Here is a 256-nt window from a genome sequence, read left to right on the forward strand (position 1 = left end):
AAGAGGAAAGACGATGAAGTGATGTGAAGGGCTAAGCTGTCGCCCTAAGCAAAACCAAATGATGGAGCCACCAAAGGTCCTTCCACTATTCCAAATGCTAGTTAATGTCGTGGAACATGTGGTGTAGAACCTAGAACTGTAATAAAATACAACGTAAATTATTTAGAAAGCGCCACTCTTGTAGTATATTGCAAGGATATCGGTTATACCCTAAGTATATGCATATATTTGTTAGTGGTTATAGGATTTTTTTAAA

This window comes from Penaeus monodon, chromosome 21, assembly GCF_015228065.2.
Source record: "Penaeus monodon isolate SGIC_2016 chromosome 21, NSTDA_Pmon_1, whole genome shotgun sequence".
NCBI classification, from domain to species: domain Eukaryota; kingdom Metazoa; phylum Arthropoda; class Malacostraca; order Decapoda; family Penaeidae; genus Penaeus; species Penaeus monodon.